Here is a 6,863-nt window from a genome sequence, read left to right on the forward strand (position 1 = left end):
CCACCCAGTTTTGTAACCCACTGGACTGGCTCAAATGTCAAGATTAACTAAATGAATAAATAAATAATTATTTTAGAGATACCTGTTCATGTTAATTCAAATTATATTTTATGTTTGCTACTTTAAATTATAGATGTATGCATTTTTTAAAAACTAATGCAAAAATTAAAGGGAAATACAGCAGAGATTATGCATTTTACCACCTGAGTAAAACGTCTCCAACCTTGGTAGTGGTAAAGTGAAAACTGTGTGAAGAAGCATAAGAAATGAAAATGAAATGGGGAAATCTATTTTCCCTCCTCTCAACGCCTTCCCTGTCTCAATGCAGTGTACTTTCTGTTTGGGGATGTATTAGCCATCAGTGAAAACTGATGTATTTGAAATGGAAACAAAGGAAACATAGCACTAATGCTAAATCACAATGGTTTAATCTCAAAAATATACCAAAATTGCAAAAAAAATATTTTTCATGATTTATCAGAATTGTGTGTGTGGCAGCTGAAAGGATAAAACAGATGAATACTCCATGAGACACTGGTTTCTGAGGAAGTGCAGGGCAGGATTGCTGGGCTGGTGTCTCCATCTAGAATCCTTTCTTTCTGTGGACTCGTAGGCACCTCGTATTTTAAATTCCTTGCACTGCAGCAGGGTTATGGTACTATGTTACAAAGTTATTCAGAAACCTGATTGGCCATGTTCCTGCAATACATTTTCCTAACCCCAAGATAAAGATCCATGCATCTCTTTACCCTTTAAACAAAAAAGCTATTGTAATAGCATGTAGTGTGATGCATGGCATGAATACCAAAACATGTACATGCACTGCTAAACTGTTTAAGTATGGAAGAAGTAGTGTCTAATAGCATCAGGAAATTGAAATTTAAAAATTTTTCTCACTCACTTATTTGATGAGAACTGGGCTGCTGACAGGTGAAGCAGAAAGTCATTTTTCAAGTTAAATGCCAAGTGGTTATATAGCATAATATTCAGTCAAAATTAACCACCTCACTGCTGCATTGACATACAGCATATTTAATGGCAACTGTTTCTGCAAAGAAAACTCTAGACCCTGGGGAGTTCTGAGAAATGGAAAGAAAATCTTAATAATACTTCAGTTACTTGCTAGAAACAAAGAACGATAGTGTGCCCTAACTCATGGCAGAGAGAACAAAACAGAACTATTTGTCAAAATTAGAAATATCATTTTTTTTAAAGTCTGTTCCATGTGCAGATTGCATGTTTTAAGTCAACAGATGTGCCTACCTAATTTAGGAGCCAGTTTGGACCCACAACAAGATTCAGGGGCAGAAGCAAAGCTTTTTGGTGCATTTCAAAAAGTTCCTTGCAGAATCTCAGTCTCAGGGTCCTGCACAGTGACATCTTTAAGCTTTTGGGACTCTCACTATCATCTCTGAGGACTTCACACACAGCAGCTTCGAGCTATGGATCGAAAGTGCAAATCTGTCTCCAGTGAGAGATTTGCTTCCATTTTTGGCATTTAATCTAGATTTAATCTGGATTAAATTATTTAAGAACAAAAGAGTAAAATATATTCTGAATGCCTTTTGAAGTTGTGAGACTTGAGTTGATAACACAGCTAGCACTCAAACCCAGAACAGACAGCCTGATTGAGGGACTGCACTCTTAATTGGGGGGTATTTTTAATGTATTTGCTTTCAAAACATAGTAACTATTCCTTGCATGCAAAAACTTCTTTGTGGGATAGGCTACAAGGAACTTCTCTTTATGCCAAAAAAACTCTGACCCACACAAAGGAAATTTTATTTTTCAAATAATCAAAACACTTAAAAATTAAATTCAGAGAGAAAGGAAGCATAAGTGGACAGTAAACAGAATTTTTAAATGAGAATAAACCCCTATGTATAGTAGAAAACCAGGGGAAATGGCAGGCAGTGGCACACTAAATAAAATGTATTACCCTCTTTTGCTGGCCTTCTCTCATAAAAATTTACACTGCAGGTGGTAAAATTAAAAAGGAGCAAAAGAAAAGACCAGGGAAATGAGTTTTGGCGGGATTTCCAGTTTTACAGCATTTAAATTGCATTTTGATTTTCTTTCCCAATATCTGAAGGGGTCAGGCAGGGACCCCAGCCTGGGTGGATCCATGGGAAGGGATGGAGAAAGCACACATGGCTGGATGCTGTAAGGAAAACCTCCCTCCAACAGAGGAATGGACAGACTCAGAGCAGCCAGGAGGCTGCCAGGAGGCCCAGGGAGCAAGGGGAATGTCTGGAGGATAAAGCAAAGCAGGGAAAATCAGAGATCTAACCCAAAGAAAGTCCTCAAAAACAAAAGGCAGAGACAAACTCTTAAGGCCAAAGATCTGCCTGTCCCTTCTCATCAGTAAAGTCAGGCTTCATAAATGAGTATATTGTGAAGGGAGATTATTGAAGAGAAAAGCATAGATGGCTTTTTGTATACATCAAAATTCTTTCTTTTGCCTTGACAGGATCAAGCAAATAATTCCTCAAAAAGTCACAGAGCTATTCAACAGGTGAACAGCTGCCAAGACAATCTGAAAACTCCACATTATGGTCCATCATGTAACTCATGTTTGCTCAGTAAATATTATTCTCTTGGGACATCTCATGCAGAGAAACAGATGCCAGTTGATGACCCAACCTTTTCCTGGTCTTTCACTATTGTTTATGTGAAAGAAATACAGGTAGATATTTATAAATAGAAATTCCTCAAATCTCACTAAAGTGATGTTTCCTTATGTTCTGCTCCTCTTCTGTGCAATATATCTGAGGTTTTGCTGGTTGAACCCCAGGGAGGGGAGGTGGGGGAAGAAAGATTGTAGTTAACATATATGAAACTATCTTGAGGATTTATGGTGTATGTGGAAAGAAAAAAACACAGATTTGTATAATTTTTACTAGAAAAAGATGTATTGAGCTGGCAGCAGCAGTAAGATGAAGGGAAATCACAAAATCCTTCATAGTATTATATAAAAATTGTCAAAGTGTTGGGATACCCTAATCACCCATGAGCCAGCTGAAAATAAAGTGTATTTATACTGGAATTTTTCAGCAGCTTTGGACAGTAGTTTAGCTTTGTTGTAAGTTGTAATATTCCACAAAATACTGCTTATTTGATCTTGTCATAGAATACAGTAATAAAAGAACTGTAAATGTATCTTATTTATCAGCATGTCTGCACATTTGGGTTATCACAGGAGACATGGGTTGTTTTTCCTTGAAGGAACTGAAATGTCTGGTGGTTACTTTAGATGAAAACAGAAACAACAAAAAGCACTACAGAGATATTTCTTTTGGTGGTTGAATGTGATGCTTCTTTCCAATTATATCTTATACACAGTTATTAGAATATGGTTTAAGGGGTTTTGTGACAAAAAGAGAATACATCTAAAATGCACACCATTATTAGCAGTACCCAGCAATGTTCTGCTGCATGTTAGAATTTATGTAATAAAAATGTTAAGCAGCCAGTGATTGGATTTGTTTACAGGATCTAAAGAGGGGAATTGGGAAGAACCCATGAATAACTTGCCTTGGAGGAGTCTTTTCTAACTGGATACAGATGGATTGGACCTGGAAGAAGAGACTGATGCAAAGTGACTGTAAAACATTATTCACTTACATTATTACTTGGAGTATACTGACTATCATGAGGAGGTTTCTTCATGGTCAATCAATAGTTCCTTGATATTAAAATATTTTTAACGTGACTCATGAAACCTGCTCTGGCAGAAAACGGGGAAGAAAAGGAAAGAAACCATGGGGGAAAAAAATCCCACAATAATCTCTCCCCAGAGAGCCAGTTGGAGCCAAATTCCCCACGAGAAAGGGGCTGCAGGACCCCCCTACATGAGGCAGGAGGGCTCCCAGCTCTGGCCACGCTGGCCCCACATGTCCCAGGGCTTGCTCTGGTGCACCAAGCACAAACCCTTCTCTAAAAGTCAATTTTACCACAGGCACCTCCCTTCTGAAGGCATTTCCCCTGGGAAGACAAACCAGGAGCACCCACTGCTCCCTCTGACCATCTCTTCCCTTCCCTGCTATTTCCCCCATCAGACTGATCCAGTTATGGTCCTAAAACTTAAAAGTACCACCTGTACCTTTCTAATCCTGACTTATACATGTTCTTTTCCCTGCTATACTGGTAAGCAGGAGCCCACAGGATTTTCATATGTCAGTTAAGCACCTCAAAGTAATTTCCCTGGAACTGATATTAAATTCTGTAGCATGAGTGCTTCTGTGTGTGGATATAAGGATGTGTATGCATATGAAAATTTTTTGCGGAACAATTAGCACTTATTAAAATCAATTATCTCTTATAATTGAATGAGATAACTTTAGAGATTAAGTAACAGGGAAAAAAAAAAAAGTCTAAAATGGTGAAAACAAAAACTACACAGAGGACAGTGTATTATTTAATGGCAATGCCTTGCTCCAGAGGAAATAATGACCAATTTCATCCTCCCAGAAAGAAAGGAGCAAACTTTTGGATGTGTAATGGAATTTAGTAGTAAGTTCTAAAAATCATATTCATTCAGCAATACTTAATGCCTTAATTTACTTCTAATGTACTTTGATACAGTGAAATCTGTAGTTTAAGATCTGATAGAAAATTCTGTTCATTTTTGGTTTTTATTGTCAGAAATGTAAAAACTGGAAAGATGAATTATCACAATTACTGAGTGTATGGTATATCTCAAAATATATCTGCAATAACAATTCCATTAATTCAGCATATGCATCTGGTTTGTGTTACCTGACTAGAGATAGAGAGGTTGATGTTAATATCTAATAATTTACTTATTTATTCTTTCAAATGTTTTTGTCTGTTAAGATAGTTACTTCCCAGTGCTAATTATATCAATATCTATAAATAATTTAAATCAAAGCAAGCTTAACAGTACACAAATGTTGTACAGCTAGGCCTTCAGTAAAGCTTTATTTTTTCTAAGGTTAAAGATATGGAAGTAGTAAGTTACTCTCACGATTTCACAAATGTCAATGCCAAAGCTGAATATACAATTTTAACTGTGTCCCTCATGCTGTCATACATCAGTGATGGACAATTCTATTGATTTATATGATTATTACTGCTGGTTCAGTAGATTGCTTTAAAGATATAAAGCACTTTTATATCAATCTTCTTCAAAAAAATAAGACTTTCTGGGTTGGAGGTCTCGTGCTGACCTTTCAAGAGAGTGACTGTTACCCACAAGGAGCTTGGTCAAGAAAACTCCATGCCATTGTTTGCTTCTTCTTTTTTTAGCTATATATTAGATAAGCAAATCACTAGCAAAAAATCTACTGATTAGCTTCTCTCCTCCTCCCTCCACCGTGAAAATACACTGATTAGCTCCACCACACATCCCACTCCAAATAATGCTGCTGCCAGTTTTGATATAAGACTTGCATCTCATTAACATGCAAGCCATGATCTTGGAATTCTTAAAATTATTATACCTGGGTTACAGAAAATAACTTTTTAAAATAATATGCAAAATAACGTTTTTAACACAAAATTTTCACACGTGGATTCATGAAAATATAAAGCATGAAAGAATCAAAAGAGACAAAACTAAAATAAGCCAATAACAAATACAAAAAAAAAAAAAAAAAGGAAACAAAAAAAGGAAAACAACAAAACCTCTCAAAACCCAAGCAAATGCTACTGGAAAAATGGGCAATATCAAGGGTTTTTCTTCTCCCTGGAAAGTACTTCCATGTTGGTCTGGCTTATGCTTAAATGAAAAGAACAGGTCAGGGATAACACAAAGTAATTTAAAGGACTTACACTGCAATACATAGGATTGCCCACAGCTACACCTTGCAATCACCCAGTTCATATTTTAGGTCCTGACATAAGAGTTCACAGTATTTTACAATTCTATGTTCCATGTCAGTGGCTGACTGTGGAGTTGAATATCAGTCCTATTTAAATCTGCAAGAAAATAGCTGCAGGTGACATAACCTTTCATGTAGTACCACTGTGTACATATACAAATAATTGAGGCTCTTGACCCTGTCTACGCACATACAACTGTAAGTACAAACTTGACATTTTGATACTGCTTGTAGCCTTTCCCGTTGTTATTTTCTGTTTCAATAATCCATTGCAGGTAGAAAAATGAAAGAAGGAAGCATGAATGATTAATGCTGTCAAGGTAAAATAATGTATTTAGAAAAATCTATAAATCTGTTATTTGTGGCATTTTAAAACTAAACACGACACTCTTCAGTGCCATTCAGGCTCTTTTACAGCAGATAAATGTAAACGTTTTGCAGGAACAATGGCAGCACAACCCTTTGAACACTGGTTTTGGCACCAAAAGTTAAAGGGATCTGCTGTAAACTTCTGTGTATAAATGAATATTAAACAGAGATGAATATTCATATGGTGTTATTAATATTTAATGTATATGTATGATGAAAAGTGAATGTGAATAAACTGCTTTTCCTATACAAGCTTCCTGCCCTTATCTTCCCGACTGTGTCCACACATGGATTATGGCCTTATCTCTGGTATTTTTTCCAGTTTGCAACTGTAAACTGAATGTTTGGAATGGACCATATTCATATTTCTGAAAATATTTAGCATACCTACCTTGATGCCTTCTTAGCCACGTCCTATATTTTAGATATATATGTTCACATAAATATAAAAATATTTTGCTCTATATTTAGTAGTTGACATTAAACTTTGAATCAACAATGAGACTGCTGAAGACCTGATGACTGATTTTAGATAGTTTGAATTTTCCTTGGACTATTTTTATCTTAAAAAAAATCTATGGAAGAATAAGTGCCACATTTGCCCTCCTTTCTGGGACCAGCCTTGTGTACAGCCTGGTGCTTTGTTCAGCA

Source organism: Geospiza fortis, unplaced genomic scaffold (genome assembly GCF_000277835.1).
Source record: "Geospiza fortis unplaced genomic scaffold, GeoFor_1.0 scaffold79, whole genome shotgun sequence".
NCBI classification, from domain to species: domain Eukaryota; kingdom Metazoa; phylum Chordata; class Aves; order Passeriformes; family Thraupidae; genus Geospiza; species Geospiza fortis.